Raw genomic sequence first — 20,652 nt, 5'->3', positions numbered from 1 at the left:
GAAAAGTAATATCAGATTGGTCTTTGCTTCAGTGTTTCTTTATTCTGACACACAGCGGTACAAGCCAGTTCCTTACTAATCAAGCAAGTTTAGAACCTATGGGTGTCCTTTAGAAAAATGCATGTAGAGTCCCAGCATTTCTTTTAAATGAGAAATCTGGAGTGGTTCAGAGTACGCAGTGAATCATTTACACAGGTGTACTCATCTGACTGCAGGAGGGAAGGAACAATATAAGGAGGATAAGCAATAAAGTGAGATGGAGAGGGAATGAATGAATGAATGAATGAATGAATGAATGAATGAATGAATGAATGAATGAATGAATTAAGGCTGGCTGGCTGGCTGGCCGGCTGACATAAAAGAGTAAATTGGAGAATAAGGAGGTTAATATCAAATGTTAAAGTGTTGATTGAAAAATGGAAATTGAGAAACAGAAGGATTAAGTCTAAGGGAAATAGTTCACACAGTTGTGGTCAAACCATGTCTCATTTTCCAAAAGCTTAAGTGAACCTCTTGCCAGAATTCCCAAAAAGTAAGATTTCTCTGACAAAAGAAGGGAAAGATTGCTGGCTATTGGGATTTTCTGTCTGGAAATCATTTACCTAAAACTAACACCCAACCAATAACAGAGTGCATCTGTTGGCTGAAGGAATCTACTGCCTTGCTAACTACCAAGCTGGGCTGTAACCTCACACTTTGCATTCAGAACACAATAGCCATCAAGATTCTCCCCCAAAGCAAAACAAATTCCAGGATTCTGCTCTAAGAGAAACTTCTGCAAGAAACCTGAAAGAGTTTTCATGAACCTTGATAAACTTCTCTGGGAGGGTCTATATATAGCTAGTCTATGCAAGTCTCCATGACTATTTCTTGAAGGACTGGTACCTTTCAGGACCAACAACAACAATTCAGCATATTCTCCTTTCCTAGAATCACTTGTTCTCATCATTCCATGTTGCAATTTGTCATATTTGGTTATGTGACATTAGTTATCAGAAAAGCAGAGTATGTGAGTGATTGAACTATTGAATGCTGAAGGAGCCCCATGTACCCTTGAAATGACATACAGCTACCTGAGTTTTCTGAGGGATAATTAATGAATTAAACACAAATCCACTTCATCTACAGTTCAATGGCTCCCTGGTGAATTCCCTGAAGGAGCTTCTGTATTTCCATTCAACAATGTTCTCATGGTACTTAAGAGTAATAAATTAAGTCACTACTAGGAAGAATGTACATTTAAGGGGAATTGGGTTCCCAGCCTATGGGAGGGGGTCATTTTGTGACAGCCCCTAGTAGAAATAAGGCATGGAATACTAAGCGACTTGGGCTGAACTCCCCCCCCCCCCCTTGTATGTTTCAGGTAACGCCATGGAGAGTTGGGGCAGCTGTGTTCTTCTGACACAGGAAGAAATGCTAAATTAATCCGTGGTAGAATCGACATACAATCACGTAGTAGCAATACAGTCATACAGTAGCTCTTTGTTGCTTTGTCTGCCTTCTTGATAAAATACATATATGCAAAATTATAACTAATATCGTGATCAAGTACATAAATTAGTGGGATAACCGTAAGTCGAGTTGGGAACAGTTTTCTAGTCAGAAAAGCAATGAAAGGCACATGTGCGTATCTCCACATTACACATGTTATGTGTTAAGGGGGCTTTTGTTAGCTCAGCTGAAAATGTGCAACAAACAACTTAGTAATGATGATAAATATTTAATCAAGCAATATAATTTATACATGAAATAATTGTTAAATATGTATGCAATAACACTGAGTAAGAGAAGCAACAATTTAGTTAATTGGATGGAATATATACAGTTATCCCAAATAAGAAGAGTGAAGACTTTAATTATGCTTTCATAATTTGTTAATAAAGATGTTCTGCTGGGGATTGTTTTTACAGGTTCACTGAATGAATATTTTTGGTATAAAAGCTGTGCTTTTGGGAGAGAGTTAGCAATACCCCTCCAATCCTGTATTGCCCTCTTGCAATTCCTTTAAATCCTGTATTGGTCTCTCCTTTTTTATCTGCTTGTAACAAATCAGGGATCACATAATGCACATAATCACATGGATTCCCCATGAAAATAGTCAGAGCCAGGTGTGTGACAATTATTTATTTAGGACACTTTAACCCATTTTCTTCCATGCATGAACCCAAAGCAGCTTACGAGAGACAAAACACACAAAAAAGACAAATGTCACATAGACAAAATAATCTGGTTTCACAATTTCTCCTTGCTATTAACAAAGTAGTTCCTAAGGCAGAGCAGGTGGAAATAGCTCTGCCCTTGATAAGATAAATGAGATAAAGGGCCAATGAAAGCCATTCAGATGGGGTAACGTTCCACATGTCATGATGCCTTCACTCTGAATGGGTGTCATAGATAAAGCACACAAGTATGACTTTCATCTGAATTGATTTAGAGGGACAACAGAATGGAATTCAGTTGTTTGTTGAATGGATGTAATGGGAAGCCCAGACAATGGGAAATAGGAACAATGTTGATACCACCTGCCGTGAGTGGAAGCAAGGTGTGTGTGGCTGAGGCTGGGAGTCAATGCTATGCTGCAACATGTAATAAAGGAGGTGGGCAACATTTCAAAGGAGAAAGAAACTTAAACCAGGAACCAAGGGACCATATGCTGAACATCAAATGCTAAACAGTTAATCAGACTGGGATATGCAGTAACTAATGGGAAATTATGCTTGTTTTGAGTGAGGGTAATGCTTCATATTCCAGTCATATGAATGATGCTAACTAACCAGGGATCACACTAACAATTGAAAACATTAAAAGCCCCATTCCAGTGACCTATAAGGGACTGATGCCCTCCTTTCTGCTCAGATCTAGGCAGTAGCATAGATCCTTTCCCAAAAGAAAAAAGGACTGGACCCAGCCAAGAACGTACTCTTTAACAGAGGCATCTGAGAGTGTTAGCTTCTGTTTAATCAAAACAGATCTCAATGTTGAATCAAAAGGATCTCAATGAATACATGAACAGTTAATGAATGGAGTAATATGAGGACAGTCTACATCCATATAAACCTACCTGACCACTCCAGTCACCTTCAGAGCTCCTGTCTCAGGTGCCCTTGCCATCTGAGGCTAGATCAGTGGCAACTCAGAAAGGCCTTTTCGGTCATGGCACTGAACATAACTTCCTCCCCAGGGAGATTTGTTAGTGCAGAGGCTTTATAAATGATTTAAACGAATTCCTCCCCAGGGAGAATTGTCCTCCACCAGAAGATGGAGACTTTTTTGTTTGGTTTGATGTTCCCTCACTAACTCTTGTTGGCCCTCTTTTGTTTATTGTTTGGAATGCTTGAAACAATTAATTGAAATTAAAGTGCATGAAATTTACTTCACTAAATCACAATTGGTGAGATTATTGAGCAGGGAAGGCTAGCTCCTGTCACAGTTCTGTATACCAATATACCATTTCAGCTCTCTAGCAGAATTAGAGTTGCCAGCTGCCAGGTAGTAGCAGGAGATCTCCTGCTAATTCAACTGATCTCCAGCCAATAGAGATCAGATCACCTGAAGAAAAATGGCTGCTTTGGCAATTGAACTTTATGGCATTGAAGTCCCTCCCCTCCCCAAACTCCGCCCTCCTTAGGCTCCGCCCCAAAAATCTCCCGCCAGTGGCGAAGAGGGACCTGGCAACCCTAAGCAGAATTAATGAAGGCCAGCCTGACAATTAATTGCAGACATTTTGTTCTTAAATTGCAGCTGGTTCACATATACTTGCTGACTACAGAATGCAATGATAACTTAAATGTGTGAACCGACCACCACAAATCAAATAGCACGTGTAGAACTTCCCATATGGCCTTATGTATTTGTTTTATGCATTTGAATACTGCTTTTGAACAGCAATATCAATCAATCAATACCTTTATTGGCATAAAAGAAAATAGTCAAAATAATCTATAAAGGTACACATTGAATTTAAGGGTCACACATTTAAAAGACAAGCTGAACAGCAATATATATTGTTGTAAAGCAGTTTGTGATGGTATTTTTGAAGGCAGTACTCAAATGTAATTGCGTAAAAAAAAGCTACATACTTTACTACTAAGTTAACTGAGGTATCATTCCCAAAGGCCTGGAAGAGTAAGAATGTTGTTGTCTGCATTCTGAAGGAGACAAGCAATGCTGAGGGAGGGCTAAGGTTGCCAACCTCCAGGTACTAGCTGGAGATCTGCTATTACAACTGATCTCTAGCCAATAGAGATCAGTTCACCTGGAGAAAATGGCCAAATTGGCAATTGGACTCTATGGCATTGAAGTCCCTCCCCTCCCCAAGCCCCACCCTTCTCAGGCTCTCCCCCAAAAATCTCCAGGTATTTCCCAACCCTAGGGTTGTCAGGTCCCTCTTCACCACCAGCAGAAGGGTTTTGGGGTGGAGCCTAAGGAGAGTGGGGTTTGGGGAGGGGAGGGACTTCAATGCCATAGAGTCCAATTGCCAAAGCGACCATTTTCGCCAGGTCTGGTCTCTATCGGCTGGAGATCAGGTCTGGTCTCTATCGGCTGGAGATCAGTTGTAATGACAGGAGATCTCCAGCTAGTACCTGGAGGTTGGCCACCCTACTCAACCCAGAGCTGGCAACCTACCTGACCTGCAGAGGGACTGCCCTATGCTGTTTTCAGAGAGGAATAGACAGGTGAAAGTTGGCCCTTTTGTTTTCTTCCTCTGTTTCAACAGAACAGGCAGTGTACAGTTTGCAAGAGGTGGTACCATCACTGGCAAACCTTGAAGTCTGCCCCCCCACACACACACACACAAACACCTGCAACATCTAGTTGACTTTTTGCATGAGAACAGATCTAACTGATTTTCTCCCCCATCAAACACTTCTAAAGGTTCAATACGAGCATGAAATTGTAACACACAATGTTCACAAAATGTTTTCTTTGTGCCAGTTCAGCTACAAGAAAACTCAAAGGTTTTCTGGAAGGAAGAAAAAAACACAGAGAGGGCAAATGTCATTTGGAGGCAAAGAAATATTTCTGCCTTCAATTCTCAATAATTCTTCTGACTATCAGTTCTCCATTGGGGTCAGTGCTTCCTGCACTGCTTTTCATCCTAACCATTTCTTCTCAATCTCTGACTGTGTAAATAAAATACACGTACTTTAAGGACACAAAAGAGTTCAAATTCCTCATCCTTGCTGTTTTGGTTTCTAAATCTCCGTTCCTGTTTCAATTCTTTCTTCTGTGAATCAAATATGTGAACATTTTGTGCCATTTTCTGATCACTTGCAGCAAATCTTTCCTGTAAAACAGACACACTTTCCAACCTTATTTGTGCACCCATAAATCAGCATTATACCTTATGCACATATTATACATGTAAATGATAGACATGGTGCTGAATGAAGGTCATATATACAGCATATAAATCCCATAGAACATATGTACAGACAGATGTACAAAACAAACAGTGAAAAGCACTGGACTGGAACCTTTCACAAGTTCATATTTTGAGTTATACCATTCATTACTCCAGCAGCACTAGCTTTTAGGTATGGTATTTTTTTTTGGGGGGGGGGAATACTCTGAAGGTACTTTTGCTGCTGTAGCAGCATAGAATTTAATTTATACAAATTTAAGGAAAGTTCCAGGAGGAACAGAAACTATTTCAGGGTTCATTGGTGGGACAATGTTCAACGGAGGCCCTTGCTCTGTTGGCATGGTTGTCTTGAATACCAATGACAGAATTATGTGGTATCTCTCTCTCCCTCTTGAACTCTGACTACTGACGAGATGTGGATAATTCTGATATGTTGAAGAGGGGTTTTTCCATTCTCTTTTTCTTGACCAAAAACGAAAAAGAAATGCTGTATTGTTTTGACCCGTGGTCAAATCCCCTAGCTTTCCATGATTCAATGATTGTAGAATAAGCTATCGGCTGCAAAATGACTTATTCACTGAGGAATGTGTGGGAGGGGAAGGGAAAAGATTAGCATATTGTGTAGGTTTTACCGAGTGCTGGACTTGGATTTCCAGAGGGTGATGAGGGACTTATTCTTTGTTTTATCGATATTGATTCTGGCCTGCAATTAATGCCATTGTTTATACATGAGGTCACCCTACAAATCTTAGGGCTGTTTCATTCAGAGGATAAAAAGGAGTCAAACCATGGGAAAGTCATGAGAAAATTTCTTACCATGGTGGCAGAAATGCTTTGAATATAAATATTTTCTGACATCACATGCAAAATGAGAGACAATATGAGAATGATTGATTTGGTGATGGGGTTTGCTTTTTATTTTTAATTGCTGGTATGAGTAAGGCATTTCTAGCAAAACAAAATAGGGAGTGGGAACTTTTTGGGGAAAATATGTGCAAATCTGCTGCAATTTAATAGCTACTTGCACTGAACAAGTTAAAGTTTCCCCCTTGGCGGGGGAGGGGTGGCAGTTAGAATGAGACATGGACCAGGAATTACAAAGACTTGATTGAAATATGAAAGGAACACTGACCAAGATGTGCCCTTGCCTTAACTGTACTTATAGGGTTGCCAGGTTCCTCTTTGCCACTGGTGGGAGGTTTTTGGGGCGGAGCCTGAGGAGGATGGGGTTTGGGGAGGGACTTCAATGCTAGAGTCCAATTGCCAAAGCAGCCATTTTCTCCAGGTGAACTGATCTCTATCGGCTGGAGATCAGTTGTGATAGCAGGAGATCTTCAGCTAGTACCTGGTAGTTGGCAACCCTATGTACTCACCTATGGGCATAAAGGAAATTTACCTTTGATGTGTAGTCTATGTCACACCTGTGGGTCAAAGAAGGAGAATGGAATGGAACATATATAAAAAGATCAGGGTAAACCTGGGGTCAGGGGGAACAAACATACAAAAAAAGTGAAGACTAAAGCACAAAAATATCTGCGGAAATCAGGGGATTGAAGCAGTATGGAGCCATAACTGATGCAGGTGGGGAAACCCATGCAGAAAAGTCCTAGGAGTGGCCAGGTGAAGGCCCTATCTGAAGAGGGTGAGAGAACAACTGACTGAAGGCTGGGAAAAGGCTGTGGGCCTTTGCCAACAGGGTAGCCAACCTCCAGGTACTAGCTGGAGATCTTATTACAACTGATCTCCAGCCAATAGAGATCAGTTCACCTGGTCTCAGCCCCAATAAGCTCCCGCCAGTGGCGAAGGGAGACCTGGCAACCCTAATTGCAGACAGGATATGATCTCTTAATACACCAGATTTCTTTTTCGTATCATGGCAGAGCAGTAGGGCTGTTGATTCGGTTCGGCCCGAATTGAAAATCAGCCGAATTTCCCCTGATTCGGTGGTTTTTAGTTCGGGGGAACCGAACTCAAAACTGGCGGGCAACCGGGGGGGCCGAATTCAGCGAGTTCGGGAGTTTGTGAATAAATTCGGCAAATTCGGGGCCGTCAGTAAGCAGCACAACCGTCAGTAAGCAGCATTCTCCTCCCCCGGACAATTGGTGGCCAAGCTGGGACTTCTTCTGGCCAATCAGTCAGGATTGAGTACTGGAGGAATCAGCTGATGTGCGGCCCGGCCAGGGAGAGAGAGAGAGAGAGAGAAATCCTCGTGTGTGTGTGTGGGGGGGTGCTTGTGCACATTCGCTCTTTTCTGTGGCTGCAGGGGGCGTATTTTTTGGGGTACAGACACAAACCTTTCAGTGGAGCTTCAGATGAAGCTTCTTAAGATACCCCCCAAGTTTTGTAAACATTGGGTCAGGGGGTCCCGAGATATGGGCTCCCCCCTTTTTTTCTTTCCATGGCTGCAGGGGGTGCATTTTTGGGGGTACAGACCCCAAACTTTCAGTGGAGCTTCAGATGAAGCTTCTTAAGATACCCCCCAAATTTTGTAAACATTGGGTCAGGGGGTCCCGAGATATGGGCTCCCCCCTTTTTTTCTTTCCATGGCTGCAGTGGACGCTTTTTTGGGGATATAGCCCCCAAACTTTTAGCATAGCTTCTGACAATTATTCTTAAGATGCTACCCAAGTTTTGTAAAGATGGATTCAGTGGGGGCAGAAATATCGCCTCCCCCCTTTTCTCTTTCCATGGCTGCAGGGGGCGCATTTTTGGGGGTGCAGATCCCAAACTTTGAGCGGAGTTTCAGACCAGTGTTCTTAAGATACCCCCCAAGTTTTGTGAACATTGGGTCAGGGGGTCCCGAGATATGGGCTTTCCCCTTTCCCCTTTCCCCTTTCCCCTTTTCCCTATTGGGATGAATGGATCAGCCAATCCTGTGCATCTTCTCCAGAGCAAAACATCCCGTGCCTAATTGGAATCATCTTGGATTACAAGTCCTCCCCAGCCCCCTCTTGATGGAACAGAAGACAGCCACAGTAAGACCCCTTTGGGGGCTTTAATCTATAATTTTTCTCCTGTGTATGTGTGTGTGTGGGGGGGAAAGCAGAGTCTCTGTGTGTGGGGGGAGGGAGCAGTTTCTGTGGGTGGGGGGGGAAGCCAAAGGGGGCTTTCATCGGTTCTGCCTGGGGTGTGTGTTCCCCCTCGAGTCTCTCACTCCCTGGTTTGAGGGGGGAGGTTTCAGTTGTGTGTTGCAAAGGTGTTGTTTTACAAGGTTGTGTTGTTTTTCAGTTGTTTTGCAGTTGCTTTGCAAATTTCTCAGCTGTTGTCGGGGCTGGGAGCTTTGTGCGTGGGCGGCAAGCTCTGCTGAGAGATGCACATTAAGGGTGGGGGGGACCCCTTTCAGGGCCCATATCTCAGCCCCCCCTGACCCAATCTTTACAAAACTTGGGGAGTCTTTCAATAAACGTCCTTTGAAGCTCTACCGAAAGTTTGGGACCTCTAACCCCAAAAATGCCCCCCCAGAGCCGCGGAAAGGCGCGATTGTGTTTTTAATGGCTTTATTCGGCCGAATTTTTTTCCGAACTTTGAATTCCCGCCGAATTGAACGGATCCGAAGTGGGGGAGTTCGGACTTCGGCATATCCCGAATCTAAACGGGCTGAATTCAGCCGAATCCGAACTATACCGAATTTTTTTTAATTCAACAGCCCTACAGGGCAGACTAAATCTGGAATAAAGAAAATATCATCCCCTTTCTAAAGAAAAGGATCTGAAGCACACAGCAATTCTGGCCTTCCTCCCAAAAGAATTTAGGCTATTCGCCATTCTCTAGATTGGAACGCTATGATATACAACAGCTGAGACTCTTCCTTGAAGACATCATGGTACACATCAGTTTTGCCTACCTCTTAAGGGACAACTTCTCCTTCCAACTTCCCCCTCAGTTTGCTATGGAAATGACGTCCTGTAGATTTTAAATGGTGCAACGGGTTTTATCAGCCTGCCATATGTTTTTCATAGATAACTATGCAGTCTAATTGGCTTGAATCAAATCACTAACACAAATATGCAAATTCACTTGGAACAGAGAACGTCTCAACTGTTGCTTCCTTTTGGCACCATTGATTAAAATATAAAGGTTTAAAAATAGCCCTCCACGGGATGTTTCAATGGCTCACAATTACATCCATTCTCACTCATCTATCCTGGGGTGTATGATGTTAACATGGAAAAATTATGGGTTAGATGAATGCCTTGAATATCCCAGTCCAGAAGACAGCCATTCAGTTGGCTATTTTCATTTGATTAGAGCAAAATCAGCACATTTTGTGGTTGTTTTAAATAAAAAGGAATGCATGGTGCAATGCCATTCTATCTGGGAGGCTATTTTCCCCCCATTAGTATAAAACAGCACAGTAGAGATTTTACCAGCTGAATTTGAGACTTGTTTTCTGACAAATTTTCAACACACTGTTTTAATTTAAGGCCTGTCTTAATTTGAGGTCTGGCATTTCCCCCTTCTGTCTGTATTACTTTTGTTGTGGTTTTGCCCTATCAAACCAGCTTATTTACTTGTTCAAGAGCATTGCCACCACAACAGTTCTAGATAGCCCATATTTCAGAAGTGAAACTGAAATTCATTTAGTTAAACTAAATGGGGGGGGGGGAAGCATGGGCATGATCCAATCCTGCCTCCATGTGCAATTCTGAATGCGTAGAAAGGAATACCAGGAGTATGCATTGCAAAATTCCTGAAGATACACATGGAAATCACTGGTTCGGGTCCTTACAGTGTTTTCCCAGAATGGGAATACAAATCCAGGATTCTTGGGAATTACAATCCCTTTCCCCTAAACAATCTATGTTTTTTTTTCCAAGTTCAAGTGCTTACCAGAAATGCAGCATGTGCTCATGCTTTTTTCTTTTCTACAGATTTCTCAGGCTATGGTGATTCTTCCTTCCATTCAGACCCTTGCATGGGAGGAGCACAGAGTGCTCCCAGACAGCGCCCCTTACCACCCTCATTTGTGAGAGCGGAGACAGTTTTTCCTTTGCAAGTATGATGGTGCACGTTGTTCAGGGACTTGTAAAATGGGACCCCTTGTCCAATTCACTTGAACCTCGGGGGTTCTTTAGCAGCCAGGCAGCACTGGCTTTGCAGCTATTTTGGTGTCATTTGGTCGAAAAACAGCCACTCCCAGCCCCTCAAAATTGTCCCTCATTCCTCACTTTGTGAAAACAATAGACCACAACAAAGAAGGATGGCAAACACAGATGGGAAGTGCCCCCGATGCCTGCTCCATTCCCTTGCTCTCTGCCCTGTCCCTTGGAGGTCTTGCCTGGCCTCAGAATGGGGGCGGGTCCCACCAACAAGGGATCCTGGCTCTCCAGGCTCTCAGGTCTAGCCTCCCCAGACTACCCCATTGCTTTCTTCCTCCTCGGATGGATGGCATCTCTTCCTTTTGCTTCTGCATCCCACCTTGCCTTGCCTTGTCCATTTCCCTCTGTACCCACTTTAAACTTGGGAGGTCTTTAGATTAGAGGGAGGACTATGAGCTATGCATATTTGGTGCCATTATCTTTATTAACAGATGCCCCAGATCTGCCAATAGATTACCTATTGAAAATAATGGTCCCAAACCTCTGTAACCCCAAAAACCCACATGTATTTGAATCTCGAACTGGCAATGACCTACACAAACATAAGCAGTTATAGGGGTGTGTCAAGAAACCTATATTATAGTATTCTTGTCATACCCCTAAGGGATACTCCTAGGAATATATATGCTTACATATTGGTCAACATTTTTGGTTTTCTGTGTTTTGTTTTGTAAATTTATTTGTGTATGCCTTTGTGGGGTTCTAACATGCAACTGTGTATGTATGTACACAATTGTATGTTATTTATGCATATTGTGCTCTATCCTACCACTCTATCCATATAAACAGGATCAAGAAGATACCACCCCCATTCTAAAGGCAAGGATCAGAATCACATAGCAATAATGACCTGCATCACTGAAGAATGTAGCATAATCCCCATTCTGCCCACACTAGTCAAGATTCTCTTTCCAAATCCTGCTCTCACCTGCAGAGGCAAGGTGGGTAGCAGCCAGAAACGGCTTCTGGCGGTGGCACCTTGTCTTTGAAATGACCTTGAGACTTTCTTGGTGACTATCTTACTGTTTTTTGGGTACCAGGCCAAAATATTTACACAGGCTTTTGACTGAGGGAGTACCAATTTTCTAGCTGTTTTTATAATCTGCTTTTAGTCTGAGAGCTGTTTTACGGATATTATTTTAGGCTGCTGGATGTTATTTTATGATGTTTTCATGCTCCCGGCTTGTTTTTAACAGGACCCTTTAATGTTGATCATTCTTCTGTTGTTATTTTTAATGATTTATTGTACTGTTTTTATAAACTGCCTCTAGAGAGGCAGAATATAAATGATCTAAATACACCAGTAAATATGTGCCCTTCCTCTAGTGAAAAAAGGCTCTTCTTTTTTTATAAATAAATAAAAAAAAATACCCCTGCTTTTCTCCCACAGTGGGAACTCAAAGAGACTTACAAAGTGAAATACAGAAAAAAATTACAAGTGAAACAAAAAATGCAGCTCACAACAGGCCTCTGGTAAAAACTGAACATTTGTGATGAGACACAAAGATGTTCTGGGTTGGGTTGGTTCTTCCAGCCCAGTTCACACAGGACCACAGGAAGCAGGCCAAGAGCCCTTTGGTGTGAAGAAACATCAGGAGCTGAAGTCTCATTCGTCTGGTCAAGCTAAGGTTGCCAGGTCTCTCGTTGCCACCGGCGGGAGGTTTTTGGGGCGTAGCCTGAGGAAGGCAGAGTTTGGGGAGGGGAGGGACTTCAATGCTATAGAGTCCAATGGCCAAAGCGGCCATTTTCTCCAGGTGAACTGATCTCTATTGTCTGGAGATCAGTTGTAATAGCAGGTGATCTACAGCTAGTACCTGGAAGTAGGCAACCCTAGGTCAAGCTCTGGCTCCATATTCCTGTAGGGGGGAGGGAACACTCAACTCTGGTCCCATTTAGCTAGCTGAGATGTTCCCAGTTCTCTTTTATTCTCATGTTAGTGGCAACATCCAGGTTTCCAATACCTGCAAAAAAAAGAGGGGGGTACCTGCTCAGCTCTGGTTCTGCTCAGCTGATTTAGATGCTTTCCATTCTCTCCCATCCTTATGCTTGGGGCCACATCCTCTCCCTGTTCCTGCTTTTTTGCATGTAAAGCCTAGTTCCATCTTGCTCACCCGCCTTGGCTGAGGGCTTATCAGTGATTGAATGGTGCTTCTGGATTGATAGTGTTTAAACTGTGGATTTTATCAGAGGTTTTAATGGTAAATTGTTATATGTGTGTGTGTAAAGTGCCGTCAAGTCGCAGCCGACTTATGGCGACCCCTTTTGGGGTTTTCATGGCAAGAGACTAGCAGAGGTGGTTTGCCAGTGCCTTCCTCTGCACAGCAACCTTTCTATTCCTTGGTGGTTTCCCTTCCAAATACTAACCAGGGCTGACCCTGCTTATCTTCTGAGATCTGATGAGATCAGGCTAGTTATTATTTTAAACTGAATGGTATAATGGTTGTTATTATACTGAATGTAAGCCGCTCCCAAGCCTGACCCTGGTGGAGGAGGGGTGGGATAGAAATTTAATAAATAAATAAGTACCTACAAAAAGTGTATGGGCAGATGCACAGCTATGGTCCTATTTGGCCAGCTCGGATGCCCCCTATTTCCTCCTCTCTCTTCTGGAAGAAGAGTCTCATCCCCCGAAGAAAGGCACCACTCTCAGCTGAGCAGAGCAGCAGAATACAACTCACAGTAGATATGCTAATTTGTTTATGTACAGATAGAGGTGAACATGTGTATGCTTCCAGGACAAAGCTAGTATGGAGGGAGGGAGGGGAGATAATGACAGGAAAATGAAGAATCCTGTGTTTGATTTGCACAGGGGAGAAGTGAAATCAAAGCTGGGACTTTGGGGTGGTCAAAACAGCAGTCAAAAGGGAAAAAAATATCCCTAATTAAACCTTTTCCCTCCTCCTTACTTCTCCCTCCAGCCTTTAGCCTAGCACACATTATTTCAGGTGCAGTGCCTGTCCATTACCTCCAATGCCAACATGGAAAATGTAAAAAAAAAAAAAAAAAAAAGGCGCTCCAGAGGCGGAGCAAACTGAAGCACAGACAAGGGACCTTTCAGCATCTGAAAATTCCTGGCATGCTTGTGATAAGAGGCAAGCCTTTCGAGGCCCACAATTGCAATTCAATGACTGTTTGTGACTTCGCCAAAGGAAACCCGCTGGAACAAACCGCGTACATATTCTTGTTCTAAAGCCTCCGTCTGTGAGTTCATAATTCAGTAGTAACTGCAGAGGAAACAATGTCGTCGAATTGAAGTCATGAATCCAAAGTGGTGTTCTCATATCAGTTGACATCCAGACTGGCAAACAAAAGCGTTTTTGTCTGTACCGACTCGTTCCAGTTCAGCGGCCGTAGTTACAAGGTGCTTATCCAGTACAGTACCAAACACTGAGCCAGCAAAGTAAATCCTCAATGGAAAAAGGAGCTGAAAACTGAGGAAACCGACTCTTCAGGGGATTTCCCAGCTACAAAATAAGATTACCTACGATGCGGTGAAGGAGTTTGTACCAGCTTGCAGTAAAAACCATTGAGATTTGGTTGCTTTCGGGTTCCAAACCAACAGGCACCATTTCAAAAATTTGGATGGGCTGATGAGAGCTTAAAAAAATAGAACTGTTTGATTCTGTTCTACTCTGGGGGAAGGGGGGGCTGTGTTTCACCTAATTTCCATTGTAACAAACACAGATGTAGCAGATCAGCAACAGGTGTATGGGGGGGGAGAGGAACTGCTCAATCAGAAATTCCTATGATTTCCAGCATACCTTAAAGGCTACCAGGTGTATGTTGTAGCCTGGTACAGACGACAGCCCCAGGGGAGGGAGAGCAGGCACAAGAATGCAGACCCTGCTCCTGCACAATCTCCTGGCCATCTGTAGGGTGTGACCTAGGGTTGCCAACCTCCAGGTACTAGCTGGAGATCTCCTGCTATTACAACTGATCTCCAGCTGATAGAGATCAGTTCCCCTGGAGAAAATGGCCAATTTGGCAATTGGACTCTATGGCATTGAAGTCCCTCCCCAAACCCTGCCCTCCTCAGGCTCCACCCCAAAAACCTCCCACTAGTGGCGAAGAGAGACCTGGCAATAGTAGTGCGATCACATGGAGGAAGTGGCCATGTGAACTCTCCCTATACATGAGCCTTGCTACTCAGGAAGCAGCACTGCTGATCATGGGGAGGGAGTGTTTGCATGGCCTCCACCTCTGGAGGTGACCAGGTGATTGTATGAAGGCTAGGGTCGCCAACCTCCAGGTACTAGCTGGAGATCTCCTGCTATTACAACTGATCTCCAGCCAACAGAGATCAGTTCACCTGGAGAAAATGGCTGCTTTGGCAATTGGACTCTAGGGCACTGAAGTCCCTCCCCTCCCCAAACCCCACCCTCCTCAAGTTCCACCCCCAAAACCTCCCACCAGTGGGGAAGAGGGACCAGGCAACCCTAGTAATAGCGGGAGATCTCCAGCAACCACCTGGAGTTTGGTAACCCTAATGATCATGGTCAGACAGCTGAACAATGATGACAAAAGGCAAACAGGGGCACCAAACCATTAAATCTTACTCAAAAGTCTTTAACACCCCACCCCTGCAAGGGCAGGAAGCAGTGACTGCAGGAAAACACTGTGTCAGTGAGCAAATGGACAGCCTGTCAATCAACCAGCTGCAATATGACTGGTGGGCAGACAGCAAGCTGAACTGGTGGAGGGGGGAGCTTGAGCATTTCTGATTGGATTGGCTCTATGAAAGGGCATTCAAGTTGAATTTGGATGAATTAATATGTGAATGCTTGTCCCCAGTCCAACTCTGGCAAATCAAATGAGGGGGTGCAGTGGATAAAGGGAGAAGGGGGAAAATGGAGATAGGGCGATTCCAAAACATTTAGAAATCCAGCTTTTTAAAAGTCGGAGTTTACAGTGTGTTGCGCTTCTTCCTTGATTTTTTTTTTTTTTGGCTGTTATGTTTTATATCTTGGCATTTTTTCCCTACAAGGATAACACATTTAATTTTGTAAAAATAAACAGCTGCTTTATGGTTCTGATCAAGCTGGACCTAAACAACGCTTGGAAGAATAGACACCAATGACTCATAGGCCACAAAGAGTTTCCCCCTTTATGATCTTTCCTTTCATTTGCAAGAATCTAAAAGATAAGAAATCGAGTTATCTTTGTTGTTGTCTTCTGTAAACCAGCTCTGAGCTTTATAGGGTTTCTGTATTTAATACTGTAGGATTAGATTATGTGTTTTGCTAAAAAAAATTAAAAAAATGGTATAAAGAAAAATAGACATCCAGAAAAGAATACCTGCAGAATATGAAATGTGAACCATTGTGGTCCAGTAGCCCAAGAATAGTATGCTTGGAGTCAAAGTGGATTTTCAAAAGAACAACATCTGATTTAAATGGCACTCTCTTATTAAATCTGGCTGCTTGGTATCTAAAAAGGCCCCAAGTTGGAAAAAGACATTGGAACTGTCATCATAAAAGAGCGGTGTACTGTGTTTGCATTATGGGCCTCTGGAGGGAGCTAACTACACAGTCTTTACCTGTTGTAATCCCCATTGCAAGAACAGGTAGACTGCCAAACCCTGACTTGTCTAAAGTAGCCAAGCTTAAAACAGCAGGACTATATAGAACTTTCTAGTTGTATTAAGCTCACAAAAGGTCACAGGTGAGGGAGCAGGCACAGTAAATGGTACCAAATACCCCTTACATGCAGAAGGTCCCAACCTCAGTTTCCGGCATTTCCCGTTTAAAGGGGAGTAGGTGCTAGGAAATATTTCTAGTTTCTGGAGAGCCACCATCAGTCACAGTAGAACATACTCGGCAAGACAGACCTATGACCTGCCTGTGCTTTGATATGTCCCATAGAAACGGAAGACAAATTTCCCTACAATTCAGATGGGCAGGCAAAAATGGCTGAAATGAGATCCCAAACCCTCTCCTTTTTCTTAAGGATGAAAATCAAGAAGAGACAGGTTCCTGGGGAAGTGAGAGACCCTCAAGAGGATTGTGTTGCAGAAGATACTGGCACTCCTTCTTTCATATTTTGCAACTCTCTTGATGTTTTTGAGCTAAATGTGTTCCTGCATTAAAGATGTGCATATTTATATTTCCCTTCAGCGTCATTAGTACCGAGCTCCTCTTCTGCAGCAACAGCACCATCCTTTCATGCCACACTGCAGCAGAATACCAGCTGCAGGATGAAATGTGCTAACGGGAAAACAGCATACCTAAAATATCATTAGGATTGCCGGTAGGGCAGAATGCCACCGATCAACATTTGTTCTAGCTTATCTAACATCAATACAATTTATGATAGATCTGGGCCTTCTAAGTAAGCTTGAGCAAGTGTGGGGGTTGTGAACTGCCCGATCCTCAAACAAATAGAAGAGTGGGAGATATCTCCCCCCACCAACACAACTCATGTATACTCTGATTTAGCCATGGGTTTGCATATCCCCTGAGGGGGTGAGAAAAGAAAGGTTGGTTGGTGAGTGGGAAGGAGAGAAGGAAGCAGGAATAGGGAGAGGATATGGGGGCTTCCAGGAGGACAGAAACAGGATGCAGGGTGGAAGGTGATACAAGGGGAAATTAAGTGAACTGCTTGTAAAGATGAGGAGGAGAGTTGGTTTTTATATACCAACTTTCTCTACCACTTAAGGGAGACGCAAACTGGCTTACAATCACCTTCCCTTCCCCTCCCCACAACCCTGTGAGGTAGGTGAGGCTGAGGGAGCTCTAAGAGCTGTAACTTGCCCAAGGTCACCCAGCTGGCTCTGTGTGGAGGAGTGGGGGAAACAAATCCAGTTCACCAGATTAGCCTCCACCGCTCATGTGGAGGAGTGAGGAATCAGACCCGGTTCTCCAGATCAGAGTCCACCATTCCAAACCACCGCTCTTAACCACTACACCACGCTGGACTTTTGATAGTTCCAAGAGGAAAGAAGGGCACAGCTTGCCCTGTTTTGGAGGAAACAAGTTAGCATATTTATTTCTGACAAGGGAAAACCAACCATCCGGAGACCTTCTCTGACATTGACATAGCATGGGGACTCCTCAAGGAAAGGATCCCAAACAACTGCTTCCTGCTGAGGTGATTATTTGAAAGTATGCCCTAAATTAGGGCTGTCAATTCGGTTCGGCCTGAACTGAAAATCAGCCGAATTTCCCCTGATTCAGTGGTTTTTAGTTCGGGAGGAACCGAACTCAAAACTGGCGGGCAACCGGGGGGCCGAATTCAGCGAGTTCGGGAGTTCGCGAATAAATTCGGCAAATTCGGCCGTCAGTAAGCAGCATAACCGTCAGTAAACAGCATTCTCCTCCCCCGGCCAATCGGTGGGCAAGCTGGGTCTTCTTCTGGCCAATCAGTCAGGATTGAGTACTGGAGGAATCAGCTGATGTGCGGCCCAGCCAGGGAGAGAGAGAGAGAGAGAGCGAAATCCTCGTGTGTGTGTGTGTGTGGGGGGGGTGCTTGTGCACATTCGCTCCTTTCTGTGGCTGCAGGGGGCGTATTTTTTGGGGTACAGACACAAAACTTTCACTGGAGCTTCAGATGAAGTTTCTTAAGGTACCCCCCAAGTTTTGTAAACATTGGGTCAGGGGTCCCGAGATATGGGCTCCCCCCCTTTTTCTTTCCATGGCTGCAGGGGGGGCATTTTTTTGAGCGGAGTTTCAGACCAGTGTTCTTAAGATACCCACCAAGTTTTGTAAACATTGGGTCAGGGGGTCTCGAGATATGGGCTCTCCCCCTTTTCCCTCCCCTTTTTTCCATTTATGTGGCTGCAGGGGGCGCTTTTTTGGGGATATAGCCCCCAAACTTTTAGCATAGCTTCAGTGAATTATTCTTAAGATACTACCCAAGTTTTGTAAAGATGGGTTCAGTGGGGGCAGAAATATCACCTCCCCCCCTTTTCTCTTTCCATGGCTGCAGGGGGCGCATCTTTGGGGGTGCAGATCCCAAACTTTGAGTGGAGTTTCAGACCAGTGTTCTTAAGATACCCCCACATTTTGTGAACATTGGGTCAGGGGCTCCCGAGATATGGGCTTTCCCCTTTCCCCTTTCCCCTTTTCCCTATTGGGATGAATGGATCAGCCGATCCTGTGCATCTCCAGAGCAAAACGTTCCGTGCCTAATTGGAATCATCTTGGATTACAAGTCCTCTTCAGCCTCTCTTGATGGAACAGAAGACAGCCACAGTAAGACCCCTTTGGGGGCTTTAATCTATAATTTTTCTCCTGTGTATGTGTGTGGGGGGGGGAAAGCAGAGTCTGTGTGTGTGGGGGGAGGGAGCAGTTTCTGTGGGTGGGGGGGAAGCCAAAGGGGGCTTTCGTCAGTTCTGCCTGGGGTGTGTGTTCCCCCTCGAGTCTCTCGCTCCCTGGTTTGAGGGGGGGTTTCAGTTGTGTGTTGCAAAGGTGTTGTTTAACAAGGTTGTGTTGTTTTTCAGTTGTTTTGCAGTTGGTTTGCAAACGTCTCAGCTGTTGTCGGGGCTGGGAGCTTTGTGCGTGGGCGGCAAGCTCTGCTGAAAGATGCACATTAAGGGTGGGGGGGACCCCTTTCAGGGCCCATATCTCAGCCCCCCCTGACCCAATCTTTACAAAACTTGGGGAGTCTTTCAATAAACGTCCTTTGAAGCTCTGCCGAAAGTTTGGGACCTCTAACCCCAAAAATGCCCCCCCCAGAGCTGCGGAAAGGCGTGATTGTGTTTTTAATGGCTTTATTCGGCTGAATTTTTTTCCGAAATTTGAATTCCCGTTAAATTGAACGGATCCGAAGTGGGGGAGTTCAGACTTCGGCACGTACCAAACCCACAAGGGCCAAATTCGGCCAAATCCGAACTGTACCAATTTTTTTTTTTTGACAGCCCTACCCTAAATGACTTGGGTTCTGGTGGTGATTTTTGTAGAGCTGCTACCAAATGTTTGTGATTAGTTTAAAGTAAGGAAAACTGATAGAGGCCAAAGGAGTTTCAATAAGATGTGAAATTTCTCAAGGGCCTTCCATACAACACAGATTTGTCACAAGCAGTGACAGCATCCAAGTTTGTCCTCCTTTGGCTCAGAGGACAAGCTCTGGCAGTTTGTAAGGCTCATCGGAAAGAGAGAGAGTAGAGAGTGACTCATAGCCCCATTTTTTCCCTCTGTCTTAAATGGTGCATTTGTGAGAATTATCCATCTTTCTTCTCCCTGCCTGCTTCCTTCTCCCACCATCCCCCATCCTAAGCACCTGGTACACTCCTAGAAATTTTGGTTCTCAGAATGTCTAGAGTCCAATGCCCGGCATTCTGAGAACTGCATTTCCTAGAGAAGACTTTGATGCACAGCTGGACGGCGGGGGGGAGAAGATGGAGGATATTGGTAAGCAAGCAGGCAGACTTCTTCCTACTGGCTGCCCCTACGTACCTCTGTTGCAGAAAGTAAGTTGCACCAAGGGTGCTCCAAACCCTCCTAATGAAGTCTTTAGGGGTGAAATGGACTACTGAATATTTTTATATTTTTTATAAATTGTGTGTGTATATATATATGTGTGTGTGTGTGTATGTGTGTGTGTGTGTGTTAAGTGCCGTCAAGTCGCTTCCGACTCATGGCGACCCTATGAATAAAAGTCCTCCAAAATGTCCTATCTTTGACAGCCCTGCTCAGATCCTGCAAATTGAAGGCCGTGGCTTCCTTTATTGAGTCAATCCATCTCTTATTGGGTCTTCTTCTTTTCCTGCTGCCCTCAACTTTTCCTAGCATGACTGTCTTTTCCAGTGACTCTTGTCGTCTCATGATGTGACCAAAATACGATAGTCACAGTTTAGTCATTTTAGCTTCTAGGGTCAGTTCAGGCTTGATTTGCTCTATAACCCACTGATTTGTTTTTTTGGCAGTCCAAGGAATCCGTAACACTCTCCTCCAACACCACATTTCAAAGGAATCTATTTTCTTCCTATCAGTTTTCTTCACTGTCCAGCATGGCAAGCTGGAAGGAAGGGAGGAGTCCTTCTCACTACTCACAGGACTTCATATAACCCAAAATTTGAGGGCAAGTTAGAACTCCCCCTGCTGGTTAAACATGTGAAAAAGTTCAACGGAGTTTTGAAAAGAGAGCAAAGTGGGGGGGGGTTCACATATTCCTAACTGTATTCACCTTGGAGGCCTACAAGGAAAACCAACTAAGGCTAAGATTCATAATCCACTGGCTCTACAAAGGTTT

The sequence above is a fragment of the Euleptes europaea genome, chromosome 13, assembly GCF_029931775.1.
Source record: "Euleptes europaea isolate rEulEur1 chromosome 13, rEulEur1.hap1, whole genome shotgun sequence".
NCBI lineage: Eukaryota > Metazoa > Chordata > Lepidosauria > Squamata > Sphaerodactylidae > Euleptes > Euleptes europaea.
This window is presented reverse-complemented; position numbering follows the sequence as displayed.